We start from the raw sequence: 15654 nt of genomic DNA, 5'->3' as shown, positions 1-15654 counted from the left end.
AGAAGGCTGTTTAAACATAAACATGGGTGATCGCTACGGGTCCCACTGCATATAGAGCATGAAATACCCTCCAAAGAGCTCACAAACCGTGATTGGGGCACCTGGCATGTGACTAAATTAGTTACAAATGCATGTGTATAAAAATAGCATCAATGGCGATTCACACAGGATGCGATGAGTGCTAGATCCCGACGTGAAGAACTTAAGGGTGTAGAAGCCATTTATTGTATTAAAGGTTTTGTTTAGTCTTATGTTTTCTTAGATGTGCTCCTCCTACAGGTGATGAGAGAAATCTGGTTATAAATCTGCATTTCCAATCCAGAAGAGCAGATATACGAGAAACAGTCAATGATTGAGAGCAGCATGGACTAAAGACACTTTTGTGTGACTTTTAAAGCCTTTTTTAAATGCACTTTTCCACCAAAACAAAAGCTTGAGGTTTTAGATTTTACTTTGCTTAATTTGGTCACTGAAGGAAAGTTGGAAGTCTTAATTGTGCTTTTTCAAAGTGCACCAGATTGATTGCAGTAACAAGGTTAATGCAAAGTTTCACAAAATCCTGTGGGAAACGCTGTTAACCTACATAAGTTACTGCAGTAGTGGAGTTTAAAATGTAGTCTGCTAGTCACATTGCTTGCATAAAGATAACAAAATGCGCTTTTGGTGCCTGTTTTAAGATTTAAATATGACTGAGCATCCATTCTTTGTGTTTGCATTTATTTAAAATGTTAAAAATGTTTTTTTTTTACATTTTAACATGCACCAAAAGTAATAAATTGCACTTAATTTTGTTATTTTGGTTATCTAAATATCACATCAATCATTGTGTTAATTTACATAAGTGTACATAAATGTAATAAGTTGGCAGATTGCACTATTGTTTTGTCCCTGATTTGTACCTTTTTCTTAATGTGTTATATTAGTTCATTTAAATATGGTGAAATATGTAGCACTACGAGGACTATAGGTGTTTTCACACATACAGGCTTCTCCAGAAAATTACTGGTAGCACAGAGTCACTGCGGGCAGCTCCGGATAGAGAAGTTCAAAGCACAACGTTCACGTCAACGAAATCAAAAGCGCTGCATTTGATTAATTATCAGCTCATTTCAAGATCAAAGAACGCAATAGGAGAGCGCTGCTCTTTCCATCAGCACTGGAAAGATATGTTTGTCTTGCTACTTTTAATGAAGATGATTGTGTGTTGAGCTTCTACGTCTTTCGTTTAGTTTCATTCGCAGCCTTTTGCGTGTCTGCTTGCTGAAGAGATACTCAGCTACCTGTCCGCGGTGATGCGTATTGCATTAGCGCAGTCATATCCGTAATGTCATATAGCCTATAACACGGCCTCACACGTTTATTATTTTTTACATTTTGGGAGGAGTAAAATTTACATATGTGGTTTCAAGAACCATTTACACATGTCCAGTTTCGTCTGGAATGCGGCCCAGACCACCTCCTGAAGTGCTTTGAGCGATCGGATTTATATTACAAAAAACATTTTTCATGTTATTTTCATTAAAATGAAGTTGTCTAGTAGATTGTGTTTAACACACAAAAGAGTGACACAGAAGTATAGAAATTCTACATTGATAAAAAAAAAAAAAAAAAAAAACTGCGCTGGCTCGGAACTGGCCGATATTCAGAATTTTCAAAAATGGTATCGTTGCATCTCTAGTTGCTTGTGTTAACAGATATATTTAGTATTTATTTCCAGTAATTTACTGGGTTTACTATGCGTAGATACACAAGAACTCTGTGTGACTTTGCAGTTAAAATGCAACATTTATATGTGCTTTGTAACAACATCTGGGTCATTCCCATGGCTCTTATTTTTGATTTTGCTATTTTTTTCTTTAGAAAGATAAACATGTAGAGTGATGAAAGCCAAAATATTTTTAAATGTCATGGATTAATATTTACTGAGTAATCCACTATTTTGTAGAGGGGGGTCAAAATGACCATTTTCACCTGAGATTCAGAGCCAAATTACAGGGGTGTAAAAATGACTTCAGAAAGATGGCAGCAGTTTAGTAGGTCTTTTAGTAAAACCTGACTTTATAGCCATCTTTTTTTGCATTATGTGCCAATGGTGACCGTTTGTAAATAGGAAAGGCTCTTTTCAAGTTTTTTTCTCCAAACTTTGCATGCCTGTAACTCAAGAAGTATTAAAAATATCTTAAAGGTCTTTTAGATTTTGTGTCTTAAACTTTTCTTTTGACATTTTCATTTTTAAGGCCCTATTTGGTTCCATTCTAGAGACACTTGAATCTCAATATGGATCCAGGAGTAAATTGTTCAAATGTACACATTTTCAGTGGTCAAAAACCAAATTTGGGTCACTTTGCATTCAGCTGATTCTTTTTCATTCTTTTAAAGAGGAATGTCTGAAGAATAAGTAATGTCGAAACTCATGTATCTAATTTCCCTCCATCAAATCAGCTGCACAGAACACACCTGTCTGAGTGCCAAAAATGTTCTTTTCCCAAAGTTTGCATGCCTGTAACTCAAAAAGTATTAAACTTCAATTAACTGAAGTCAGTTTTCAATAGTTGAAAACCAAATGTGAATTTGTGTTTTTCCAGTCATGACTGTTGTTAGTAAGCATGCAAATTATAACAGTAACCCAGGGTTATATACAGTGTGACACATCAGATTATGAATATCCAGGATTAATTGTAAACTTCTTGTAAATTATGAGCAGTTTGAAACATAGAACAAGATTACCCAGGATTCCATTTACTCAGGGTTTAGAATTACCCAGTGTTAATTATTTCAAATGTGAGAGACCTTAAATGTTTCAAAGTTTGATTTACTATCACTGAGTGATTCTGCCAAATATGCTCCCAATATACAATATGGATGTTACTTGAACTATGACTTCACGTTTTAACAATAAAAAAGAAAAGGAAATTCATAACAGAAAGCAACTTACAAATGAGGACAATAGAAGGAATCAAAACCAACAAAATAGCAGTAGCACTTGCATATTACTGCAATTGTGTTGGTTTTGATTGCTTCTATTGTCCTCATTTGTAAGTTGCATTGGATAAAAGCATCTACTAAATGAAAATGACTAAATGTAATACTTAATTCAAAGCAACCACACTATCTAGGAGGAGTGGGATTTGTTTCAAACATGTAGTAGTTACGATACTGCACATCTGAACGCTTCAGAAGCTGTTAAAATGAAGAAAAGCCCTTCTTCCAAAATACAGAATCTTATAATTAGATTACTGAGAGCTTATGTTAAAGTAGCTCAACTTGACCATTTCAATGCATTTTTAGCAGGTATGCTGTGTTTTGTAATTTTTTTGACAGAGGGAAAAGATACAATTGTAGTTTCAACATTATTTATATGGGATGCACCAAAATTCATTGCACACAGACTAGCTACTGACCTGATGCATGACCAGCTTTCAACTTCAAAAAGTACTATGTTGGACATTTCTGGAAATATGGCTATAGGCCAGTAATGAATAATTACTGAAACCGTGATGTTATGACCTCAGCGCCAGTCATCCTGCAGGAGCCACTTTAGTACGAGCGGCTGCAAACCCATGCTCCAGATGGCTCTGGAGACGAGCTATAATACACAATAAAGCAGAGAGAATGCTTGTCTCAAATATGTGGATGCTGCTCCATCTGATGCAGAAGCACTGGTCGTTTGATTTCAGGGGCACAACAGATTAAAGCAGATATTCAAACATGATGGAAAATATGACAGTGTGTAATACGCTGGCTTCAAACCTCTATTCTCACGGGTCAGGCCAGAGGTTGTGAAGCTGTTAAAGTGATGCTCCACCCAAACATCATTTACTCACCCCTCATGTGCTTTAAACCTCTATGACTTCTGTGGAACATAAAAGATGAACGCAGGAACCAGCTTTTATTGTTCCACAGAAGAAAGGAAGTCATACAGGTTTGAAGCAAATGATGACACACTCTAAAAAATGCTGTGTTCAGCCTGTTGGGTCATTTTATTAGGTTGGTTTTAATATTTTTTACCCAGGTGCAGGGTAGTTTTTCTGTAACTAAGTTTCTGGGTCATTTTTAACGCTGGGATATTATTCTTCTTCCCACCTGCTGGGTTGAGCCTGTCTCCGATGAAACAACCCAGCTACAGTCAGAGCACAGGCTTTTTGAGTCCACTACAGGCACCGCCGATTTGGTGCACTTCAGCGAAATAAAGGTTTGTATTCATTATAAAGGACGAGACGTCAGTCAGCTGCGGTCGCTTCACACGATAGAAACACCTTTTGCCTTGCATAACATAAATGTATTTCCTTCGTTATAATACTGAGTGTAATTTAATTTGATGTTAAAATATGTTCTCTAATCTCAGTACTGTTTGTTTATGGGCAGGGTTTGTAGTCAGTCACGGCATCTTTCAGCTACAAGTGAAACGCGATCGAGGACGTGGTCTAAAGTTAGCAGTTGCCCGCGAACAACAGCCCTTCACCGGCTCACATTTCGGCAAAACACCGGCACGAGAATTAGCACAATTTTGGTAAAAAGTGATTACAGAGAATGGTTGAATACACTTAAATTAAAATGCTACTTTAAAATGTTACATTTTTATGTCTAAAATGCTTGTTAAACAACTTTAAAATGTATGTAATATTGTAAACTATGTTGCACTCACCCAAATAAATTCAGTTTATCTTGTATTTTGTCCATGGGTGTTTTTGCTTCATAATAAATGCTCATCTTTTGATTATTGCTGCTGCCTCTAGTAATTCTGTGTGTCATTTTTAATCTCCAGTCCATTTTAAGCCAGCGATATAATGATTTATAACAATTGTTGACTTAAATAAAATGAACCCAGCATGTTTGGTAAAAAGGTTTAAGCCAACCAGCTGGGTCAAAATAACCCAGCATGTGTTCGGTCCAATATTTACCCAGCCCTGGGTTGCCAAATAACCCAAGTTGGGTTGTTTTTAACCCAGCATTTTTTAGAGTGCAGAATGACTATTTATTTAAGGAATATTAAAAAGTACATATGGTATTTGAAACATTCTCCTGTAGCACAAAACTATGCTGCATCTGCAGATCTCTGTTTATGTGCTGATACGTGGTACCTGAGACGACTAGGTGTGGTGCACATTGAACACTGCTGTTTCAGCAAAGAAAACAGCTCCAAAAACTCCATGAGAGAGAGTTTGCATTAAAGTCATCTATAACACTCTTCTTTAACATTGGATCTGGTGCCAGGGCTCCCCATTACGCATAGATACATAAATGTACTTCTCAAAGTAACAAATAGCCTAATTATAACAACACACAATTGTAATTTTGTTTTAATTAAACCGTAAATGTGAAGCACTTTCTTTGCATATCAGTCGTCAGTTACTCCTGACATCTGAGCCGCTGAAGATGCAAAGGATTACGTTTGTTTTTAAAGGGAATAGGATACATCCCCGATCTACCTATATGTGTTTATGTTTGCCCGAATCATTCGTGATCCAGCTTCATCTCCAGAAAAAGTGAGTACAAGGTTCTTTTATGAATCTTTGCAAATCGCCTTTCCTAATAATGTGCTAGTTAGCAAGTTCCGCGGCTGAAGTAAACGGTCTCATGAGAACGGCTCGTCACCCCACGGAAGAGAGGGGCGGGTCAGCAGAATTCATTAGCATTTAAAGAAACATGCACCGAAACAGCTTGCTGAAAACAGAGCTGATTTTGACAGGGTAAAAGGGTGTTTTTTTACACTACCATTGAGAAATTTTAACCATAGTATGTTATAGACTTTTCATTAAGACCCTAAAGCAAACTCAATTCCTGGAGGGCCACAGCTCTGCACAGTTTAGCTCCAACCCTAATCAAACACAGCTAATCCAGCTAATCAAGGTCTTTAGGATTACTAGAAACTTCCAAGCAGGTGTGATTTGGAGCTGGTTGGAGAAAAACTCTGCAGAGCTGTGGCCCTCCAGGAATTGAGTTTGAGACCAGTGCCCTAAAGAATCATATCAACTCATTTGAATTCCACAGTTTTAGTGTTTCCTCTTTTGGTATATGCTAGAAATCTGGTGCAAAAAAAAAGGTTGCTATTTGACAGTCATTCAAAAAATAACTGTGCATTCAACAAAGTGAATTTTTACTAAAAACAACAACAGCTTTTGCATAAGCTAACTCATAAAAAACAAATCTTTCATTACTTACATCATCGTTCCAAGCGTGCATGACTTTCTTTCTTCTCAGGTAGATAAGGTGAGATAAGTCGATATTTTGAAAAATATCTGGTGTTTTTTGTTTGTTTATTCTATTTATTTATTTGTTGTTTCATGCTTTCATTCTAAACAAAAACAAAAACATTCTTCAGAATATACTTTAAGTTCTGCAATTCAACATGAGGATAGAATTTGTCAATAATGACAGAATTTAACCTATAGGTTATTTATTCTTTAAATTCAAACACATAAATTACCTGTTTACAATTTGGTTAAGTGTAGTCAAAATGAATGACTTTATCTTTTAAAATAATTTCATGAACTGCAATAACATTAATAAAATGCTTTTTATTTTACAAAGCATAAAATAAACAAGATTTTTCAAGGATATCGAACTTTTTTGTTTGGAATTTTTTACAGCATGCACATAAATAAGAGGATAAATACTTGTCTTTCTAAACAAGAAACAACGAGGTGAAAGCACTGTTCTGGTTTTAAGGCCAATTCACACTGCACTGACAGATGGCAACAGACACGTTCATTGTGGCACTTGTTTTTCCCCCTGTTGAACATGCTGAATCGCTGTTTGTGGGGTCTTGGAGTGTCTGAGGAGTGACTGTGCTCAGTCAGCTGTCGGTGTTGGTCTGCATGTGTCGGTGGGTGCGCTGTGAACTGGCCTTTACACCGCCTCAAATGTACATCTGACCCGCCCCTTCCTCAAACACGTCCTGAAGCGGCACACATGCTGTTTACTAGCAGTTACCATTTTTCACTGAACTTCCAAAATGACTGAATCAAGATGTATGCTGTTATTGTGATAAAATCACTCATACTGTGAGATGAGATTTAGTCACACTGCCCGTCCTAACCAACACACTTCCAGACCTCATATCCATGTGCTCCACAAGCCTTACATTTGCAATGCAAAGAGCTGATGCAAACTTATCAAAACCAAAGCAGCATCATTTTAAATTTAGGTTTTCATCTCTAATTACATCAACAGAAAAAATACAAATATAAATTATTAGTTGAAAAGCATGCTGGTGGAAATCATCTAAAGCTGTGAAAGACTTACTGTTCCACTGACAACTCTAAAAACACTGTGGAAAAAAAAGAAAAGAAATATAAACTATCTCAGCTAATCAAAACAATTGAAAATGAGCAATAGAATGCAGCTATTAAATCAACTAAGCATGTCCAGCTGCTTGAAAACAACTGAAATGCCATCAGACATTCCAGGATGAGCTCAATGAATAACAATCCTCTCTAACGAACGAACTTCTCAGCTTACAGGTGAAGGCCATGTCATGACATGAAGGGTTAGAATTTTACACTCCCTGTATATCAGATTTCTAGATATTTGACTGATTGGCTCGTAAAGTATCAATAATGCAGGACCAAGGATCATTTATTCCAGAAACCGGCTTGTTTCGTTGCTTTTAAATGTTCATCTGACATTGCCAGGGTTAGCAGCAGCTGTGGACATCCTATGTTCACTATATAAACTCACTGCTGCGTAATCTCTCACTGTAGCTCTGATCAGTGCCGTCGAAAGAACCAGTACTTCGCTATCAAGTCAAAACATGTAAGGATACCAGCCTTTCCACAGTAGCGGTGGTACCGAGAACTACTGTCCGCTCCTGTATTTGTGTGAGTGTTTGTGAAGAGCACCAAAGGTTTTGATTTACAATGTGTTTTTGCAGCGCTGAGCATTGTAGCCAATCACAGATATGTTTGTTGAGCGTGTGAATGCACTTGCTCTTTTGTTGATTTTGATTGCTTGTATTGTCCTCATTTGTAAGATAAAAGCATCTGCTAAATAACTAAATGTAATGGCCATTCAGAGTTTAGCTATAACCAACAAGTATAAACATGATGTAAACAAGAGGTTCATTGCAATTTGTCGTGTTTCAGCACGATGTTGCAGGAAGAGCCAAGAGCGCGTCACATCTTATTAGCGCGTAATTTAGTTCAAGATCACGTGCGCATGTGTCTTTTTGTGCATATATAAGTTTTAATATTATGTTTATACTTGTTGGTTATAGCTAAACTCTGAATGGCCATTACATTTAGTCATTTAGCAGATGCTTTTATCTTACAAATGAGGACAATACAAGCAATCAAAATCAACAAAAGAGCAAGTGCATTCACACGCTCAACAAACATATCTGTGATTGGCTACAATGCTCAGCGCTGCAAAAACACATTGTAAATCGAAACCTTTGGTGCTCTTACTAAAACTGCATGCTGCTATTTGAAACAATGGTATTAATTTAAGATACATCTTTTTCAAAATCATTGATATATTAATAATAATAACAACCACCACTTTTATTTTTATCTTATTATTTTCATCAACAATATGGTTTAATTAAAATAATTTAATTGTCGGTATAGAGGCTATTCTGCTTAATTTATCCATGGTACATGATTTTTTTTTTTTTTTACATGTAACGTTAAGTAAGTGACTTGTTTGCATTATTTAAGCATTGTTTTATTTATTTGTAAGGCTGCTTTACGTTTGATTTATGTTGAAGCTTTTAATGGTGACACTGTTTTGTAATAAGGCTCTCAAAAATGATTGGATTTAGATTTATCGGCCAACATATCGGCTTTCACTTATAAAGAATTATCGGTTATCGGCCAAAATTTTCACATCGGTGCATCCCTAGTTAGTGTAGCAAAACTATGGTTAATTTGTGGTTGCCATGGTTTAACTATAGTAATCATGGTGTTTTGGGTTTTATTTGTAGTAAAACCATGGTTAATTTTCGTAAGGGTTGTTTGTTATTTTATTACTTTGATTTGAGATTTTTCATACAATGTTTACATAACGGAACAATATTTGAAGGCTACATAAAGGTTTAATGTATTTACTTATAATCATTAATTGCATTACAATATTTTTTGCTACCGTACCGAAATTGGTACCGAACCGTGGGATTTGGGGTGGTGATGGCGCAGTGGATAAGACACATGCCTTTGGTGTGAGAGACCCGGGTTCGAATCCACTGTGAGACACCAATGTGTCCCTGAGCAAGACACTTAACCCCTAGTTGCTCCAGAGGCATGCGACCTCTGACATATATAACAATTGTAAGTCGCTTTGGATAAAAGCGTCAGCTAAATGAATAAAATGTAAAATGTAAAAAAATTTGGTACTGGTATTAGTAACGACTACTGAAATGCAGAGACAACACTATGCTAAACTCTTTCATTTTATTTATTATTTGAAGGTCATGTGCCACTAATGTTGTGTTTTTGTAATGTTAAAAGGTTTAAATAAAGGAGGTAATGTTTAAGTATTATTGTTCTTTTTTATACCATGGAAACAGTTTAGGTATCGAGTATCCTGTACTTTTGGTGGGATCAGTACCAACTACTAGATTAGTGGTATCCTTACATCCCTAGCTCAGATTAACAATGCTATCTCTTAGCAACATGTAAATTTGTGTCTAATTAATCAGGGGACGCTATTACATAATGTTTGAGTTACCAGGATGTACAAAAAAACAAAACAGGATGGTTGTTTCAGTTAAAACAACAATGCAGGTTTCTTATCAGCTTTAGCCAACATCAGCATCCTTCACCTGTAAACCCAGTCTGAAGCAAAATAAATCCTCAATCAAACAATCAGTCTCACACTGAAATGTAACCCGCCCCCCAATAAAAAAAATCAAAACAAAAATCTCCAAAGTAATGCTCTCAAAATAGCTACCATTAATCAAGGCAAGGAAGCAAATTCCAGCTGATGTGCTTGACACAATATTTGAGATAAACATGAAAACACAACACTGATGCACATAAACATACACACAAACCATAGAGTCACGTTTCTACTCCAATGTGAGACTTATGTAATGATCCAGTGCTCATCTGAGCACTAGCTGATGCCCATCATCAAGTTACTCATCTATTACAGACATAAGGATGGTATATAATCACAGGAAATAACAATATGTCCAAAAATAAACTCAAAACAAGCACGTTATTATACAAATGACCTTGCTTTACCATAATTCATCATGTAATAACACCATCATTCATGTGCTAATCAGTCATTACATCACATGTATCCACTCAAAAATCAACAACAACAATTATTAAACCTTTAAAAATAGACATTATAGGAAAAGAGGTCATTTATGTACATACCTGATGTCAAATCCTCCTCCTTCTTATTTAGGTATCTCTTCCTTCTTTCACGACGATTTGATATATTTCGTTATTAATAAATGAGTAAATAAATAAGTAAATGTTTTGGTGTGAAATCCTTCTCCTGATGTCCTTCGTGTTAGCTCGCCGGCTAATGTCTTCAGATGTGATCAGACTTAATATGATTTAACTGCACTGTCCACAGACCCTCAGTACTTTAAAACAATAAATAAATGTCTGGTGATAATGTTAAGATTAACAGTTAATACTATTTTACTCTTTGATTAGCTAAATCTCTTTTAAATTACACGTCTAGTATGTGGATGCTAAGGCTGATGCTAACCCACACAAACAGCACATCTCACAAACCTGCGTTAAAAATATCACCAGATTTAAAAAATAATAAACATAAGGAGCTGAGAACACATCTTCTGGATTATGCAGATGATCAATTTAAATGCTAAATAAATCGCCAGATATCAGCGGTTATGATCTCGTCCGGTACAGCTCCAATGGCTAATCCTGAGAAAATAACGCTTTTAATCTAGCAAATAAAATCATAAAAATAATATCGATTTGCCCCTTTTGCCTTTTACTTTATCAAACCCTGCTTTATCTGTCACTAACAGAGAATTTCTCTGATATCTGAGGGACTCTTTCTCATCTAACCTGGCCTGTCTTTCTTCTATTATTTTCTTTCTGTTATAACAAAGCTGATCAAATAAAGGCGCGATCTCGTTTTATAAACACTGACTAGTTAATCTATCCGACAAGCTAGTGCGTTAACCCGCATTTAAAGCCTTTTTCTGTCTGAAACACACACTGACTGCAGGCGCCTGAGAGATATCGTGGTAGTATAAGATACTGTGAGTCTGAGCATCATGATGCACTGCCCTCTGCTGATACTGACAGATCCTCAGAGAAACACAGCTGTCAGGAGTCACTCTTCACCTGTTACACATAAGATACTGTGAGTCTGAGCATCATGATGCACTGCCCTCTGCTGATACTGACAGATCCTCAGAGAAACACAGCTGTCACTCTTCACCTGTTACACATAAGATACTGTGAGTCTGAGCATCATGATGCGCTGTCCTCTGCTGATACTGACAGATCCTCAGAGAAACACAGCTGTCAGGAGTCACTCTTCACCTGTTACATATAAGATACTGTGAGTCTGAGCATCATGATGCACTGCTCTCTGCTGATACTGACAGACCCTCAGAGAAACACAGCTGTCAGGAGTCACTCTTCATCTGTTACATATAAGATACTGTGAGTCTGAGCATCATGCACTGCCCTCTGCTGATACTGACAGATCCTCAGAGAAACACAGCTGTCAGGAGTCACTCTTCACCTGTTACATATAAGATACTGTGAGTCTGAGCATCATGATGCACTGCTCTCTGCTGATACTGACAGATCCTCAGAGAAACACAGCTGTCAGGAGTCACTCTTCACCTGTTACATATAAGATACTGTGAGTCTGAGCATCATGCACTGCCCTCTGCTGATACTGACAGATCCTCAGAGAAACACAGCTGTCAGGAGTCACTCTTCACCTGTTACATATAAGATACTGTGAGTCTGAGCATCATGCACTGCCCTCTGCTGATACTGACAGATCCTCAGAGAAACACAGCTGTCAGGAGTCACTCTTCATCTGTTACATATAAGATACTGTGAGTCTGAGCATCATGCACTGCCCTCTGCTGATACTGACAGACCCTCAGAGAAACACAGCTGTCAGGAGTCACTCTTCACCTGTTACATATAAGATACTGTGAGTCTGAACATCATGCACTGCCCTCTGCTGATACTGACAGATCCTCAGAGAAACACAGCTGTCAGGAGTCACTCTTCATCTGTTACATATAAGATACTGTGAGTCTGAGCATCATGCACTGCCCTCTGCTGATACTGACAGATCCTCAGAGAAACACAGCTGTCAGGAGTCACTCTTCATCTGTTACATATAAGATACTGTGAGTCTGAGCATCATGCACTGCCCTCTGCTGATACTGACAGATCCTCAGAGAAACACAGCTGTCAGGAGTCACTCTTCACCTGTTACATATAAGATACTGTGAGTCTGAGCATCATGCACTGCCCTCTGCTGATACTGACAGATCCTCAGAGAAACACAGCTGTCAGGAGTCACTCTTCACCTGTTACATATAAGATACTGTGAGTCTGAGCATCATGATGCACTGCCCTCTGCTGATACTGACAGATCCCCAGAGAAACACAGCTGTCACTCTTCATCTGTTACATATAAGATACTGTGAGTCTGAGCATCATGCACTGCCCTCTGCTGATACTGACAGATCCTCAGAGAAACACAGCTGTCAGGAGTCACTCTTCACCTGTTACATATAAGATACTGTGAGTCTGAGCATCATGCACTGCCCTCTGCTGATACTGACAGATCCTCAGAGAAACACAGCTGTCAGGAGTCACTCTTCACCTGTTACATATAAGATACTGTGAGTCTGAGCATCATGCACTGCCCTCTGCTGATACTGACAGATCCCCAGAGAAACACAGCTGTCAGGAGTCACTCTTCACCTGTTACATATAAGATACTGTGAGTCTGAACATCATGCACTGCCCTCTGCTGATACTGACAGATCCTCAGAGAAACACAGCTGTCAGGAGTCACTCTTCACCTGTTACATATAAGATACTGTGAGTCTGAGCATCATGATGCACTGCCTTCTGCTGATACTGACAGATCCTCAGAGAAACACAGCTGTCAGGAGTCACTCTTCACCTGTTACATATAAGATACTGTGAGTCTGAGCATCATGCACTGCCCTCTGCTGATACTGACAGATCCTCAGAGAAACACAGCTGTCAGGAGTCACTCTTCACCTGTTACATATAAGATACTGTGAGTCTGAGCATCATGCACTGCCCTCTGCTGATACTGACAGATCCTCAGAGAAACACAGCTGTCAGGAGTCACTCTTCACCTGTTACATATAAGATACTGTGAGTCTGAGCATCATGCACTGCCCTCTGCTGATACTGACAGATCATCAGAGAAACACAGCTGTCACTCTTCACCTGTTACATATAAGATACTGTGAGTCTGAGCATCATGCACTGCCCTCTGCTGATACTGACAGATCCTCGAAACACAGCTGTCAGGAGTCACTCTTCACCTGTTACATATAAGATACTGTGAGTCTGAGCATCATGCACTGCCCTCTGCTGATACTGACAGATCCTCGAAACACAGCTGTCAGGAGTCACTCTTCACCTGTTACATATAAGATACTGTGAGTCTGAGCATCATGCACTGCCCTCTGCTGATACTGACAGATCCTCGAAACACAGCTGTCAGGAGTCACTCTTCATCTGTTACATATAAGATACTGTGAGTCTGAGCATCATGCACTGCCCTCTGCTGATACTGACAGATCCTCAGAGAAACACAGCTGTCAGGAGTCACTCTTCACCTGTTACATATAAGATACTGTGAGTCTGAGCATCACTGTCATTCTGGTGGTCAGCTTGATTTATTTGGGTTCATGAGGTCAGCACTCAGGTCAAAATAACCATTCTCAATTACATAACATGGTTTTTGATTTTCTTGAATTTGAGTTATCTTGTTCTAAATCTGTTATGCAGGCATTAATTGGTGTATTTTTGCTCTTACACATATTATATTATTTTAGCAGAATTCTTTCTCAGATATTTTTTTGGCCGGGTTTATTAAAACTTCAGTTTTTATATTATTCTCATTGGCATCTGTCTCATGGTAATGTTTTCAGTTTTATATGTTTTATATAACTGTATACACTGTAAAAATTATTGTGTTTTACAAAGGAAAAAACAGTTTCAGTCTATCTTCTTTAATATATATATAAATGGTTACTTAGTGTTTCTTTGTGATCATTTGTATTTACTAGCAATTTCTGAGAGAAAAATTCTTCACCTTTGTTTTCAGTCTACATACCAAAACATCAGAGGTGTGAAGTCCAGGGGTCAGAAAGTAAAAGTCCTGTCATATAAACATCATATGCAGCTGATTTCACCAGAGGAGGAACCAAGTCATTCCTTTCAAGTCACAAGCAAGTCTCAAGTCAAATCCCAAGAACTCAAAGAGTTAAAGTTAATGAGATAATTAAGTGATTAATTAAATGATGATTGTGTATTAGTGATGAACACCTGCTGTTATTGAGAATCACAGAGGATCAGATGTTGATGTTTTATTGGTTAAAATGATGTCACCATCATGGAGATCAGTGTTTGCTTTCGTAGGGCTCTCTTAAGCAATTGTGATAGTGTTTGCAAACATTTGTGCATTGTTGAATTAAAAACTTGAGGAAGCAGATTAGCTTAAGCTTTATGCTTTTAAATCATTTGAATGAACATCATGAAGGTGTTTCTCTCTGGTTTGTTGACTGACATTCAGCTATTACTGAACTGTGAAGCAAGTCCTGTCAAACAAATTAGATTAGATTAGATTCAACTTTGTCACTGTGCAGAGTACTTGTTTACAGAGCCAATGAAATGCAGTTAGCATCTAACCAGAAGTCCAAATAACAAAGCATATAAATAAATATAAAAAATATGTGTATATACATTAGGTTTTATGACATATAATGCAAGTTATGAGGTAGAGGGGGAGAGACTAGCTCAGTGCAAATGACTGTACATACAACTTAGGTTGCAAGGAAGTATAAAAAGAAGGTGCATTATACAGTAAGGTATGTAAATAGCATATGTTTATATATGGCCAATGACCTTAACGGCATCCGGAGGTAGGAATGTGCAAGTGAATGACAACTATTTCATCACATTAGACAGCTGACAGCTGCTCACTGCACAACAGCACATGCAGTGCTACAGAGAGAGATCTGACACAAGAGACAAGGGTCAAGAGCCCAACTAAAGCAAACACTGATCTCCATGATGGTGGCATCAGTTTAACCAATAAAACATCAACATCTGATCCTCTCAATAACAGCAGGTGTTCAATACTAACGCTCAATCATCATTTAATTAATCACTTAATTATCTCATTATCTTTAACTCTTTGAGGACTTGGGATTTGACTTGAGATTTGCTTGTGACTTGAAAGGAATGTCTTGGTTCCTCCTCTGGTGAAATCAGCTGCTGCGTTCATGGGTGGAATAAACATATGGCAGGACTTTTACTTTCTGACCCCTGGATTGTCCACCTCTGCAAAACATTTGCATCTTAGCTGCGTACGAACAAAAACTAATGCATAACATGCATTCAGAAAAAAAAATCCCTAAATGCAACAAATTAACATTAAAATAAAAAATAAAGAAGCATTTTACAATGAAATGCACAT

The 15654-nt window shown here is 37.6% G+C and overlaps 1 protein-coding gene across 1 annotated transcript in view; it reads right to left on the bottom strand.

The window, feature by feature from the left end:
• ip6k1 (inositol hexakisphosphate kinase 1) overlaps positions 1 to 11285 on the bottom strand; it is a 37983-nt gene extending 26698 nt beyond the window's left edge. Inside the window, exon 1 of the mRNA XM_079425603.1 lies at positions 10326 to 11285. The gene's annotated coding sequence lies outside the window, so the exon portion shown is untranslated. The remainder of the gene's footprint in view (positions 1 to 10325) is intronic.
• Positions 11286 to 15654: the final 4369 nt, after the last annotated feature.

The sequence above is a fragment of the Barbus barbus genome, assembly GCF_936440315.1.
Source record: "Barbus barbus genome assembly, chromosome: 9".
Lineage (NCBI taxonomy): Eukaryota > Metazoa > Chordata > Actinopteri > Cypriniformes > Cyprinidae > Barbus > Barbus barbus.
Note: the sequence above shows the minus strand (reverse complement) of the source record. Positions and strands in the feature narration are given on the sequence as shown.